Raw genomic sequence first — 15,403 nt, 5'->3', positions numbered from 1 at the left:
ATATTATAGGCTTTCAGGCTCAAAGGGAGGTTGACAACACCTGCCATACAAGATTGAATGAGGTAGCAGAAGAAAAAAAAAAGAAACAACAGACAGGAATGCTATGAAACATTATTGTCTAGGAAGTACATGGCTCCTCCCTTGGCCTCATGTACTTAGAGTAGGTCTAGCTGTCTACATGTTGCCTGTACAAGACTCAGCCTGCCAACAACATTCAGCCATGGTTGGAGGAGAAGATCAAGGGGCTCAGTCTCTCTTCAAAGATCTACTGGCAGGCAATGGCTTCTGGAGGAGGAGTTATTATTGTCTTCAGTAGCATAGCTGTGGGAGAGTAGCTCATGCTTCAGAGAATAGCATTACAAATGTGCCTGTAGGAATAGCTCTATTACAACCAAATGAAAATTGATAAACTAAATTTAGCTGATCATTTTCTTGTGAAGTAACTTTTTTAGAGACAGTTGTTAAAATTTTCTTTGTATTTGCTTTCATTGTTTGTAAATAGATTATACTTTAGAGAAATCTTAAATTCTTTCATTCAAAACTACTACTTTCAGTGGAAATCTACATATTTTCTTAATCACACAACTGTAATCATGAAATGTCCTAGAATAACCCTTGGATTTTCATCCTGTCAGTAGCAGGTGATTTCAGTACTTCATTAACAAGCTCTCTGAAATAAAAGCAGCCATGTATCTAGTATTGAGTTTCAGCCCTTGGGGACTTTCATCAACTTATGCCCATTGGTTCCCAAACCCCTGGTGGCAGAACTACAGATAACAAATCCTGAATGGAGTATGTACGACACATAATAGATGCTTTATATGTGTTCTCAGGACTTATTTTTTATTTATTCAATTTATTCTTTTACAGTGAGAAATTTTTTTATACATATTTTTGGGTTAAATACAAATATAGTTGTGATTTTTTCTTAATTAAATACAATCAATTATTCTTGTCTAAATATTAATAATTGTGGAATTATTACAAAAATGGTTTATATGTGTATTTGACTGTTATCCTAACTTACTGAAGTGGAATTGCTTCTTCTGATTGCTAATTCAAAATCATTACTTAATTTAAAAAGGTAAATATTGCTTGTCAGTTTGACTTGTAGAAGTCACCATATAATTTCAACTCTATTCCTGTAATAGACTGAGAAAACCACAATGGATCATGCTTGTTGGATATGATAAATAAAATATAGCTAATGCTATCATTATGCATTTTTACAAAAAGACATCTTGTAGTATCATAAATATATAGAATTTGGTATGAGAGACTGGGGTATTGCTGTGATAGGCCTGACTATTTTTTTGTTTGGATGAATGTAGAATTTTAAATGAAATTAAGGGAGTTGGTGACTTCAGGGAAAGTTCCTACCCCACTAATCTTATTGTTTATGTGTTTGCAGTTGAAAAAGGAATAGTTATGTTGTGTTAGGAGTTATTACCTTCTTATGTTTACATTTAGACTTTGAATCTGTAATGAACTACAATTCAAAATTGGAAGGCACACCTGTGTTCCAGATCATTAAGTGGCAAGATAAAGGCTTTTGATCTGGATCTTGAGGAGTGATAGCCATGAAAAGCTTAGGTCCAGGCATGATGATACAAAATTTCAATCACAAGAGAGGCAAGCAGATCTCTGAGTTCAAGGGCAACTTGGTACAAAGTAAATTCCGAGTAGAGAAAAGCTTAGGTCCAGACTTATTAGTATACATCTTTATTCTCAGAAGTCAGGGGCATATAGATCATTGAGTTTATGACCAGTTTACAGAATATCCAATCTTAGGGAGTTAAGTGTTCGGTATTGGTTCTAATGCTTTTATTTAGGCAGAAATCTGCGTGCATGTCCAAACCTTGAAGGTCCTAGTCCTCAATTGGGTTTTGATGTATCAATAAAGATGCCAGTGACCAGTGGCTGGACAAAGGGTGATTGGGCAGGATCCTGAAATATGTATGGTCAAGGATGCAGGAGAGAGGAGGAGAAAAGAGAATTGCCGTGTTTCATAGGGAGATGGATCAGATTTAGAGCTGCAGAATAAAAATCATCAGAAATGTAGGTGAGACAGAATAAGGTCTCCAAAAGGGCTACCAAAAGGTGTTATTTTGGACAGCGAAGACTTGTGGGGGGGTCAACCACAAGGAATAAGGCAGCAAAGATAAATTATACATTTAGAGCGTACTGAGTCAAGAGTACTGGAGGAAATCTGTGATAGCTAGGCAGAGGATTAGAACTACCCTGTCTTTGAGCTAGCCACAGCATTTCAAAAATAAGCCAATATAAATGTGTATCTTTCATTCATGGATGCAAAGAGTTCCTGGGTGGGTGACTGGAAACCTGCTCCTCTCCAGGAACACAAAGCAGTGTAGCTAAACTCACCACTACAGTGAAGGATGCAATAGGACAAGGGGCATGTTCCAGCCCCAGTAAGCAGCAGAACTCAGTAACTTTGGCCACATGGCTCTAGATTTTGAGTCAAGAATAGAAGGAGTTACTGGGACAATTAATGCTGGTGAGCTATAGCTAAGACTTTACCAGGGATTAAGACAAGACCAGAATCACTGAGGTGAAATCTGGGAGCTGTTTTCTGGGAGCACAAAGAAGCTCTATTCCAGACATAATAAAGGTTATACCTCTTGCTGCTTCTGGACTTGGTAATATGTAAGAGTCATCCAGGTAGTACTAGTTATGAAAGGATAAAGGAGTCATGGATAGCAGCTGAGGCTTGGTACCATGAAAGGACAGAAAAGTCCATTTGTGAAGGTGCAACCTCAGTTGCTGTTGATGGCTAAGGACTGAAGGACACCATCAAGAGAGTATGAGAAGTGAAGCCTCATTGCAGGAGAATACCCCAGCGTATTAGACATGCCAGTACCGTGGGGTGGGGAGTGGAGTAGAGTCAATATGATCCTAGAGTACTACAGATGGCAGAGATGAAGAAGTGAGCCAAGCTCTTTGGAGGAGCACAGAAGATAATGTGTGAGTTGCAGACATTTGAACAAGAAGTTATGCAGTTAAAGTTGTCTTTGAGACCCAAAGATGCTAAAGATTCCAGTGACATTGGATACCTGCTGAGGAAAGCTACTAACAGGATGTGTATTCAGTCAAAGAAAAAGAAATTTGTTGTAATCAATAAAGATGAAAGGAACTGAAGATCTGAAGAAGCACTTTGACAACAGACATAGACATTAAGAGTTTGTAGCTTGCTTAGTTGATTTCTGGTGTTGTCGTGGTTCAATATTTTCTCATTGTGATGTTTTTGAATGGTCATATATATTCTGTGATGTTGGAAGTTTGTGATCTACTGTTTGATTTTGATTTTGTAGGAGATTACAGTTAAAAGATTGGATGAATTTTAGAAAAGAGTTTGAACTTTGGACTTTTAACATTGTTGAAACTATGGTGACTTTGAATTTGCACAAAATGTATTTTGCATTATACTGTGCCTTCCCCCCATAGACTCATATATTTTAACATACCTGTAGAGGCCATGAAGTGGAATGTGGTGGATTGAATAGTGGCACTATTAGGAGATATGAATTTGCTGGTGTAGGTGTGGCTTTGTTGAGGAGCTTCATCACTGTGGGTGTGGGCTTTATTGTACTTTGCTCAAGCTCTACCCAGGACTGAAGAGAATCCCTTTTTGGCTGCCTGGAGTAGACAGTTTCCAGCAGCTGTCTTTGGATCGAGATGTAGAACTCCTGGCTTTTTCAGAACCATGTCAACCTTGATGCTGCCATGTTTCCAGACATGAAGATAATGGACTGAACCTCTGAATATGTAAGCTAGCTTCAATTAAATATTTGGCTTTATAATAGTTGCCTTAGATGTAGTATCTGTTCTTAGCAATAAAGCCTTAACTAAGACAATAATGATACACTGTAAGTATTCTATATTCATAATATAAACTAAAATACAAACAATTTTATTAACTATTATAGATAAAACAACAAGTCAGATTAATTTCTATAAATCCATGATCAAAATAAGTACAATTTGAATATATATGAACTTGAAATTGACCAATTTAAGGAGCTGAAAGTTGGATTAGTGGCTAAAGCACAACTGCAGAGGACCTAGGTTTTATTCCTAGCACTCATAAGACAGCTTATATGTTTCATCAGGAAATATAATGCATTTTTAGGGCTTCTGTAGGCACCAGTAATGCCCATTTTACACACACACACACACACACACACACACAAAGTAAAATAACAATTACTCTAAAAATCTGACTGATTTAAATAGCACCTTTTGCAATATTTTGAAAAATTACAGAAATACTGTGTTCTTATACAAATGATTATTTCTAAAAATACTTTTCAATAGTTTTAATGGCTATATTAAGACATATTTATTTATTATGAAACAATATATGGTTTTATGTGTTGCTATAGAATTTAAAACATGATGATAGTTTGTAACCCTTGATACTTTAGATAGGTAATTGTAATGTATACTTCAAAAGTTTACATTTATGATACTTAATAATTTCATTTTTGAAACATTTACAATGACAACATTGAGAATAAAAAAGATAAAAGATATATTTTAATGAAATGAGGTGTAAAAGTATAAATTTTTCTGTTGCCAGTTTGTTAACATGATTTAAAAAACTACACAGACCTGTTCTATCATCAACACATTAAAATGCTCATCATATTAATTTATATGGGAGATGTAAAAAGTAGTAGAAACAAAAAAGATATTCATAAAAACAGTCATGGTAAAATCCAGAAAATAATAAGGAAATACTTTAAAAAATATAGACAACCAAAGTGGAAATTCTAAAAGAAATGGATAATATCTCTTTATGTACCACTAACAAAGTTAAATCAATATCCAACAAACAATAAACAGACCTATATCCCCTAGTAAAGAAGAGATGTCATTAAAACTCTCCACCACAATCCCAGCCAAAATCATTATGGTCAGTGATTTTAGCACAAAAACCACCATACTAAATAATAATAATAATAATAATAATAATAATAATAATAATAAACAATGCTCAAATTGAAACAGAAGGAACATTGCCCAATTAATTTGATAAGGCCAAAATTACTCTGATAACCAAACAACATAAAGACTCTACAAAGAAAGAGGAATACAGAGCAATGTCCCATATGAACATAGATTCAAAACTACTCTACAAAATACTGGCAAAATGAGGCCACATACATATCAAAAAGATCATCCACCATGATCAAGTAAGTTTCATCTCAAAGACAGAGAGATGGTTCAACATATATAAGCAAGTACATGTTATCTACCATATGAAAAACCATAAAGACAAAAACCTCATGATCATCTAAATAAAGGCAGAAAGGCCTGTGGAAATAGTCCAACAATCCTTCATGATAAAAGTTCTGGAGAGATTAGGAATACAAAGGACATATCTCAATGTAATTAAGAGCGTTCACAGCAGAACAATAACCAATATCAACTTAAAGAAAGAAAGGCTCAAATAGATCCACTAAGTCGGGAAGAAGACAAGGCTGTCTACTCTTTCCATCCTTACTCAACATAGTATTTGAAGTTCTGGCTAAACCAATACTAGAGCTGGGTAAGGCAACCCAGAAGGAAAAAAGGCTGCAAGGAGCAGACGAAAGTCAGAGACGCCTCACTCCCACTGTTAGTCTCACAAAAACATCAAGCTGACAGCCATCCATTATATAGAGAGGATCTAGTATAGATACATGCAGGGTTTTTGATTGTCTCTGTATCTCAATGATTCTGTGAGCTGTGTTTTCCTGTTATCCTCGACTCCTCTGGCATCTACACTTCTTTCTTCCCCTCTCCATATGGATTCCCTGAGTTGCTAGGGGAGAAACTCAAAATGGAGATCTCCAATTTGAACTCCCTCTCCTCCATCTCATATTTGGCGGTGGTCTCTGCATCTGCTTCCATTAGCTGATGGTGAATGTCTCTCTGAAGATCTCTGGACTAGCACCAATCTAAGAGTACATACGAATATCATTAGGAATCATTTTATTGATTTTTTCCTACCATAGGTCTTTCAAATGGCTGAGAAACACTTAAAGAAATATTCAACATCCTTTGACATCAGAATTGCAAATCAAAACTACTTTGAGATTTTATCTTACACTCTTTAGAATCACTAAGATCAATAAAACAAGTTATAGTTCATACTGGTGAGGATGTTGAGTAAGGGGAACACTCATATATTTCTAGTAGGAGTGCAAACTTAAATAGCCTTTATGTAAACCAGTGTGCTGTTTCCATAGGAGGAAGGGAATCGATTTAACACAATATTCTACTTCATCACTACTGGAAACACATTCAAAGGACTCTTCATCCTACCACAAAGACACTTGCTCAACAATCTTCATTACTGCCCTATTTTCAATAGTCAAAGACTGGAAACATCCTCAGTGTCCCTAAACTGAAGAATGGATAAAGAAAATGTGGTATATTTACACAACAGAGTATTATTAAACTGTCCAAAAATAACAACATAAAATTTGCAGAAAAGAATCATCCTGAATGAAACATACCAGGCACAGAGAGATAATTTGATATGCATTCACATATAAGTGAATATTAGCTATTAAGTCAGTGGTTATCAACCTAAAATCCATAGAGCCATGTAGGGTAAGTATAGAATAGAAGCTGAGAGAAACAGATAGGTCTTGTTATGAATGGGAAATAGACTAAATAAGTATGGGGTGGGGCTAGAATAGAAGGATCAAGTGGGGGCAGAATGAAGAAGAATTTTATACAAGGGAATACAGGAGACACAAGTAAAATATGGGGCATTTGAGGGGTAGTATGAAAATCTAACCTATGTATACACATGAAAGAATTTGCCAACTAATGAGAAAAACAGAATCCCAACTAGACATCTCTATTCATCGAATGAAGCGTCCAACACTAGAATTGTATTACATCAAAGTGATCTATTGGCCAAAGGAGCTTCGTTGGAATCCCCAAATAATCCTGGCTGTTGCCAAGTCTAAAGATTGCTTTTCAAAAATGTCAGCAAGTCCCTACTGCTGAAGATAACACCTACACAGCTTATTGAATAAGGAGCTGTTGAGCTGCTGCTCACATAGGAACATCACCCCTATGTGCTAATGTCTTTGGTATAAGAAGGTACTCTGCATGCTAACAAAAGAGAAACAGAAATACAAAGGGGACCAGCAGACCCCTTGATATATAATCATGTTCTGCCTGCAGGACATGTTAGGACAATGGACGCACAAAGCTTATGGGAGTAAGAAATCAATAACTCATTTGACTTAAGGCCCATTCGCGGAGGTGGAACCCATACCTAATACTCCTTGGGTAATCAAGAACTGGAGGCTCCCTAGCTCAGAAACCTAGGGTTAAAAAAGCAATACTGGTCTAAGAAAAAATATGATTCTTAGTGATATTTTGCTATATCCATAGGTCGGTACCTTGTTCAGCCATCATCAGAGAAGCTACCTCCTGCAGCAGAGAATAATAAACATTGACCCATACCCAGGCATTATATACAGAGTGAGATATCTTGGAACATTTAACCGTAAATGGGATATCTCCATTAAATGTCTTCCCTTAGAGCTCAGGGAAACCTAAAGAAGAAGAAAGAGGAGGAGGAGGAAGAGGAAGAGGAGGAGGAGGAAGAGGAGGAGGAGGAGGAAGAGGAGGAGGAGGAAGAGGAGGAGGAGGAGGAAGAGGAGGAGGAGGAAGAGGTAGAAAGAGTGCCAGAGCCAGAATAGATGGAGAACACTAAGAAATCAACACCCTCTAAATTATCTCATGCTCATATGAACTCACAGAGACACACAGTGTCTACATGGACCAGCACCAGATCCTTTACACATATATTACAGCTTCCATTTTTTAATGGGCTTCTTGAATGTGGGAATCAGTTGATCTCTGATACTAGTCTCTTCTCTTGTTTCTCTTGGAATTTTTTACTTCTGTTGGCATGCCTTGTCCAATTTCAATTTGATAGCTTTTATTGTATCTTATATTTTATTTTGTTATATTTTAAAAAATGAATGAATTAATGAATGAAAACTAGCCACTAGTGTAACAGTTAACAACTATACCTTCTAGGAGCAAAAAAACCAATGTTTTCCAAAAGAGTATCACTGAGTATATCAGCCAATTCAGTATTCAGAAATAGTCGACCAACATAAAATAGACTCCAGTTTCCTTTTCCCCTTTTATTTGGTTACAGTTTGGTGGGCTTTCTTGTTTGTTTTGTGTGTTGCTTTATTTTGTATTCTTGGATTTGGGGGGGCTTTGTTTTTGCATTGGGTTTTTACTTTTTCATTAGTCTTTCTGGTTTTTTAGACAAGAATTTTATGGATAGTAATGGAGAGAAGATGTGAGGATTTGATTGGACACAGAGAGTCATAGAATATGATAAAAATATACTTAATATTAAAAATAGTTTTAAATAAGAAAAAGTAGTTTATGAGATATTATTAAAAGAAATTTTTTTGAGAAGAATGATTCAAGAATTCTGTGTAACACATAGATTCCAGTCTTCTATTCTTTAATATAGCAAATCTACTGGATTTTATTTACATTTCTGCAAAGGGCGGCCGTGAGTAAAGGATTGCTTTTATTATGTGCACTGCTTGTATCTGCTGTTTAAGCAGTCTAATAATTGCTCATTTCTAAAACATAATGTAACCTATGCCTTCATTTTAGAGGAGCAGTTTTAATGGTGTCCTCTCTACATTTCCTGTTATTTACTGGTATATGTAAGAATTTGAATAAATACGTGGCCACTGTGAGATCCTTGTGAGAATGGATGATTTCATAGTCAGCACAAGAAAAATGTTGAACTCGGTATTGTGATTGCTTTCTCAATCAACTCTAAAGAAATCTTGTATTACATGTCTGCAAAAGAATGAAAAGTTCAAAGTAACTGAATAAGAAAAGAACTGTAAGCTCATGGTACTGAAAAATGTTATGTGTTTAACACTGTATATTCATCAGTATATATCCCGTAATACTCCACTAAGATAAGAAAGGAGCCTCTCCCTTCTTTCAAAAGAATCCAATGCCTGATGTGATTGTATATAAGCATTTGTTCTTTGCTTCAAACATTGAGCTGGCAGAACTCAACTATTAGGCCACTCTGCAGTCTGAATCCAAGCTTCTGTCTTCACAATAGCTATTTGATTTTATGCAGAACCACCACACAAGACATGTTAGAAAAAATGATCCATATACGGCTCACCGAGCTTCACTGTCTTTTAGACTGAAAATGGCCTCTGTCATTGTGAGTCTCCTTAACATGAAGAAGCTAGAGTCTAGAACATATTGGCCTGTGGGTACAACTGTTATGGAGATGTTTTGATTATTAAGGGATATAGGATAGTTCAGCTCACTGTTGGCAGCACCATCACTGGGTAGGTAGTCTTTGGATACATAAGAAAGCTTATCTATTATGAGCCTTTGAATGTACCTGAGTCTGGACCACCATTCCCTTTTGGTTTCTCCTCCAGAATTCTACCTTGAGTTCTTTTCCTGATTTCCCTCAATGATGAAAGATGACTTAGAAATGTGAACGAAATGAAACCCTTTCTTCCCTAAGTTTCTTTGCTTCTGAGTGTTTTATCAACAGAAAAAAAAAAAAAACCTTGAGGAGCATATTTGTATAAACAGAAGTGAGTATTTGGCCCAGGAGAAACAACATTTGTCTTTTAGTTACCCACAGGAAAAATGAAATATGTAGTGTGGTTCCCAGTATTGAAACAAGAGTTAGCCCTGTTTACTTTGAGATGTCCTGGTACTGTGCTCATCTAACATATGTCTCATTTACAGGAAAGACTCTTTAGTGTTTCTCCAAACAGAACCAGTAGTTTTATTATCACATTTATGCCTCTATGTTTATCTAGGAATGTGTGTGAACTTGAGGACACAGTGCTAATTTTGCATCATATACATAAGATTCTTTATGAATGCAGAGAAAAATATTTATAGTCATTGAAATTGTATTTCACATTATAATAAAATTATATCTTGTCAGACTCAAAATTGTAAACCACATGACACATTATTACAGTAAATTTTTCCTTTTGCAAAAGAGCAGCTTCCTATGAAGGGGAATCACATTGAATGCAATATTTTCACTGGTAGTAACAATTGGCTTAGGAAGATTCTGAAAACTAATGGGAAACTATCTCCTTCTCATGACAATGTGTGTGAGTGTTGAAGGTCCTAGTGTAGACATGGAAAGATAACTTACACTACTGGGATACACTCTTGTCTGTTATCGCTACTTGAAGGCACAGGTAGAAATCACTGACTCTTTGCCATGTGAAATCATTTGTTGAATTCTAATTCATATCTTAGAATTGAAATCTTTCTTACATTGTATTTAATAGATAAGAAAACTACTCTTTAACTTTGAGATACCCTTGTCCAGATGACATTTTGAAACCAACTGGGAACTGCACACTTGTGCTGTACTACAAGAAAAGCAAGCATTCTTTAAAATAATAGATGTAAAAATCAAAGCTTAGAAACATGCACATGTTTCCTTTTACTTTCCATATGAGAAGAACTTCATGACTGTGTGAAAATGAAGAACTAGAGAATATAATTTATACAAAAGAAATAGTAATTCTTTATGACAAATCACTGCTGTAATTATACAGAATTGATAATCTTATCAAGCAAAACAGAGTAAATACTCATAGGTGTGTCAAGTAACATCCAACAAAATATAATTAATTGAAAGACTTAAAATTCTAACAATCATGAACAAGAATCTCATATATTACAATCTCAAACTCTATAATTAACAAAAATAGGACAGCAGGGATATATAAACATAGGAACAACTGTAATTATTGGTTTTTGGATAGCTTGAAGTATGGGCCATTAGAATAGGGTCTTACAGTGAGGTGTTATACTGGCATGTATTCTCAGTTATCTTTCAGTTGTACTTGGCAGAGTCTTACTAAGATATTCTCTTGTTAAGGAGTAATAATAATAATTGTATGAGTCCTGCTTTAAGGGTTTTTTTTCAAAATTAATGTCAATTTTACAGAAAATGTGTAGATTTATTTTACAGAAAAAATTCATGGGGAATTTTTATTTAATTCAATACTTTAAAAAATTTAGAGCTCAAATAATGGTAGATAGGACAGTATAATTAAAATTCACATAGCCATGATAAAATTTAATTATTTAATAATTATATAATTTTGTAATGGCTATTGTTTTTGGTGAATTCTCTTAAATAAATAATGGAAATTAATACTTTTCTTCTGGAACACCCCAGAATGTGACTTTAAACAGCATATTTTCCTACAGAACATCATTAAATTTTAAACAGTTAATAAACATATAATATTGACATAATAACTATTGTACATTCAGTTTTTCAAATAGTCTGAGAAACTTCTTTAATTTTTATTTGCTTATATCAGTGTATAAAGAATATTTCAGAAGAGGAGGTTAACCAGACACAGGAGGAAACAATCAGAGATTTTGTATAGGCAAATGAAATTATTATATATTATTATATGTATTAAATACATTATATTTATATATGACATATTATATATAATCATAATGATTCTCATTATTTCATATAATCTGTGTAACATAATTAAAACTTTTAAAAGTTCATGAATTTCATTTTGGGTTTGGCTAGATTATTTTTGTCTTACTCTAGAAACATCTCCCACACTCCTCATTGCTTTCTTTAGGATGTTCACTGGGTTAGTATATCAGCTATTCTATCTTAATAAATAAATATCTTTGAATGGGACTGGTTTTTAATGAAAACTTATGTTCTGCATATACACATACAATTTCACACACACACACACACACACACACACACCACTCTTGTTTCTGAAATTAAGGAAATTGTTTCCTTTTCATTTTAGTTGCAAAGCAATTTTAAATTTGTACTTGTCCTTTAATTTAGCTTTACTTCTGACTTGAATACTTGTACTATTTCCATGTTTGTATTATCCATTCTCTTTAATGTTCATAACCACACTCTCATTTCCCTTCATGTATATGTATCAATTTTAATAGGGTTCATGAGTTTCTTATCATTTGATTGCATTGCAAAATATATAATAGTTTGAAGATGCATGATTAACTTTGTCTTATGGATAAATAGCCTTGTTATAGATTTCATTTTTCTACTTCCGAGAGGAACATAGCAGCTTCCTTCTTGTTAATATTCATTTGGTTTGTGTTTAATTTATTGCTCTTGCAGGTTGCATATTTCTTCTTTATTTCCTGGTAGACATTTTATCTTTACAATAAATACAAAAGGTTTTATTTGTTTATTGTAGTTTTAATTTTTTTCCTTTTGCACACAATTCATGATCCATCTTCATTTATGAATTGGAGCTTTAACCAGGAATATTTAAGTGTACTTGGTGTGTCGTTGAACAAGTGCATAATGCATGCCGGTCTTAACTAGTGCTTTGTTGAAGACAGTGGAGAGTGTCTTCCAAACCTTACAGAGGTAGGGTGTAAATGTCCCTAAATCTTGGCAGCTCTGTCAGTATTTGGCAGGATGTAGGCATTTTTTTCAACTGTGGGTTTATTTTGTCTATTTTCAATTACTAATGAATTTGAATACCTCACAGATTCCTATTTAAGTTGAAACTTATGAAATTGTTGCTATCCAAAAATATAACAGTGACATTATAGTTAAACTTATAGCATTGTGATTTGTTCTATTCCAAATAGCCTGGGTGTTCCTTTTGTGCATGCCTTTACCAAGCTGTTTTCTTAGTTTATTTACTTTGCAATGATTTACCACTGTGGCCCTGTCTATCAATTGTATTAGGTACTGTTAATATTTTCTTGCCTTCTTTCATATTTACCTTACTGTTTTGTGCTATTTCTTTTACATCACAAAGCCTTCCTTCATTTTATTTCAGTATTAGAGTAATAAAAGTTTTTACTTGCCAAATAATGTTTTAAACTTTTCTACTTCAAAATTTTAATTCTCACTTTAAAGGTAAAGAAACTGAGGTACAGAGAAACCGAAGGTATCCTGAGTATGCATAGCTATGTACTGCTATTTTTAACTCACCATCAACAACTTCTTTCTTATGTGTTTTAAAATGTTGTTGGTGTTATTTTGTTTTGATTTTGTTTTTCATGGGGTCTCATTTTGTAGACAATGTTGGCTTTGAACTCAGAGATCAACCGTTCTTTGCTTCCTAAGTTCTAGGATTAAAGTCTTGTATCACTATTCCTTGTCTAGAGTTTTTGCCCCTCTATAGTACTTTACCGATATATCTATTATATTATAATATTTCCAGTTCTTACCTTTAATGTGGATTAAGCAAATATTTTTTATAGTTCATTTACAAGGTTTTATACTTTTTTGTTGGTGAAATTATTCTTTGTATGGACTCATTCTACTTCATTGGTTTGAATTTTCATTACTGGGTCATGACTATAATACCATGTCAAGAAAGTATGTTTTCCTATATGATGGGGAATATCCCCCACTTCTTTTTGAGGCTGACATTATTATTCATAAAACTCATACTTTCATATTATTTTAAAGTAACAAGATATGCTTTAGAAAAGCAAAGAAAATACACACAAGCAATGACTTTTACCAAAAAAAAGAGACAATTTTAATGAGATCCCAACTTTGGACAGCAGGCCCTAAAATCAAATGAACATAGAGGATAGTTAATGCCACTCTGAATATGTTCATTCTCCAAGTCACACAAAGACGTTAACAGTTTACTTGTGTGAATCCTTTACAGAAGTAGCATGGCAAGTCTCTTCAGCTCTAAGGCTGAGAAGGAGATTTTAACAGTCCTGCAGAGAACAGCAACAAGGATTTGGATTTTAGAAGAAACGTTGCAATAAAATATGAAATTGTTCAAATGGTATAGCGCCAGTATAGAAACAGGCTACAAACACAGTTAAACAGGAAGATAGGACACAATCCAAGTGCTGCAACTGAATTCAAAGAAGTCAGGTGAATTTTCGAAGCATATAAAGAATGACATATATTAATAGAAATAAAAAGAAAAGGTGAAAATTTTAGGTGTAAGGGTAAAACATTGAAAGAAAAATATTTTAAATCTTTTACAAAATAGACTGAGAGAAATGGTACTTAATATACATTATATGGAGAGTGAAATGAAATAGATTAAATAATTAGAAATTGTTGGCAGTAGAAGTCAAGCAAGGCAAGGGATGGTGTGTATAATAAGAGCAGGGAGAAGAGAACCAAGCCAAGGCATAGAGAGAACAGTCTACTGAAACTCTGAGAAATTTGGCTAGTCTATTTAAAATGTAAAATTGACAAAACATAATGTACCTGAGAATTCACAAATAAAAGTCAAATTCCATAATAGATCTTAATAAAATGATTAATTTTAAGAAAGTAAAACGAAAAGGATCATTTGAACATTTGGAAGAAGAAATGTTATTCAGTAATGGTTAAAAAAAGCACTCTGTATATGAAGGAAAGAAAATCAGATTGGTTTTAGAATTCTTTTTCAGACTTTTTTTTAATACCAAGAAATCATGGAGTAACATTATTTATATTTAAAAATATAGGCAAGTATTCTTTTGAGATTTTTGACAAATATTTGATACTCAAAAACTTCAAGAATGCTGTTTCTTGGTAAGAACTTTTAAGAACCATCTAGAAACTTAGGCTGAGCATTCTGGGGACTTATCTGTCAAACTTTGCCTGGGATCTTCTGAAGAATGAATAATACACTTGAACTTATTCCTAAAGCTAAATTGTAGAAATTTGGATGACAAAATATACAATGAAAATTATTACCACTGCTAGATATGATAGTTGGTGGATAAAGAACCCAGAAAGCAGAATAAGCCATAAATTTTACCCCACAGATATCAAGCATGACAATACTAGTTCATAATAAGGAATAAATACAAATGTTTAGCTTTATGACTTCCCTTTGGAAGACCTATCAAGCAGCTGAAAGAGTCAGATGCAGATATTTATACCCAACCAATGGACAGAATCTGCTGACTGCTGTGGTTGAATAAGGGAAAGACTGAAAGAAGCCGGGGAGAAGGGTGACCATGTAGGAGAACCAGCAGTCTCAATTAATCTGAATCCCCAAGGTCTCTCAAACACTGGACCACAAAAAAGGCAACATAGATTAGCTGATATAAGGCCCCCAACACATATACAGCAAAGGATTGCTGTGTCTGTATTTAATCAGAGATAATGCACCTAACCCTCAAGACACTGGAAGCCCTAGGGAGTTTAGAGTTCAGGTGGGGTGGGGGTTACAGGGTAGGAACATCCTCATGGAGATAGGGAGATGGGGAGGAAGTATGAGATGTTGAACGGTCAGAGGGTAGACTAGAGGTGGGGGAGAATAAAATCTGGAATGGAAAGAAAGAAAGAAAGAAAGAAAGAAAGAAAGAAAGAAAGAAAGAA

Source organism: Grammomys surdaster, unplaced genomic scaffold (assembly GCF_004785775.1).
Source record: "Grammomys surdaster isolate TR1022 unplaced genomic scaffold, NIH_TR_1.0 97, whole genome shotgun sequence".
Taxonomy (NCBI): Eukaryota; Metazoa; Chordata; class Mammalia; order Rodentia; family Muridae; genus Grammomys; species Grammomys surdaster.
The sequence above is the reverse complement of the archived record's forward strand: the minus strand, read 5'-3'. Positions refer to the sequence as shown.